This window comes from Octopus bimaculoides, chromosome 6, assembly GCF_001194135.2.
Source record: "Octopus bimaculoides isolate UCB-OBI-ISO-001 chromosome 6, ASM119413v2, whole genome shotgun sequence".
NCBI classification, from domain to species: Eukaryota; Metazoa; Mollusca; class Cephalopoda; order Octopoda; family Octopodidae; genus Octopus; species Octopus bimaculoides.
In genome coordinates, this window is record NC_068986.1 from 77,179,470 (window position 1) to 77,179,702 (window position 233).

At 23.6% G+C, this 233-nt stretch overlaps 1 protein-coding gene across 3 annotated transcripts in view; it reads left to right on the top strand.

The window, feature by feature from the left end:
* The window catches only part of LOC106869693 (NADPH--cytochrome P450 reductase), a 65,395-nt gene that overhangs the window by 59,198 nt on the left and 5,964 nt on the right, over positions 1-233 (top strand). The window lies entirely within an intron of this gene.

Here is a 233-nt window from a genome sequence, read left to right on the forward strand (position 1 = left end):
ATATATATGTGTGTATATATCTATATATATATGTGTGTGTATATATCTATAAATATATGTGTGTGTGTATATCTATAAATATATGTGTGTGCATATATATATGTTTATATATGTGTATATACATATAAATATATATGCATATATATATATATTTTTATATACGTAGGTACTGTAAATTTTAGTGGTAGTACTTGATAAGTGTAAGCACCTGTATATGCCAGATAGTGGCAGAG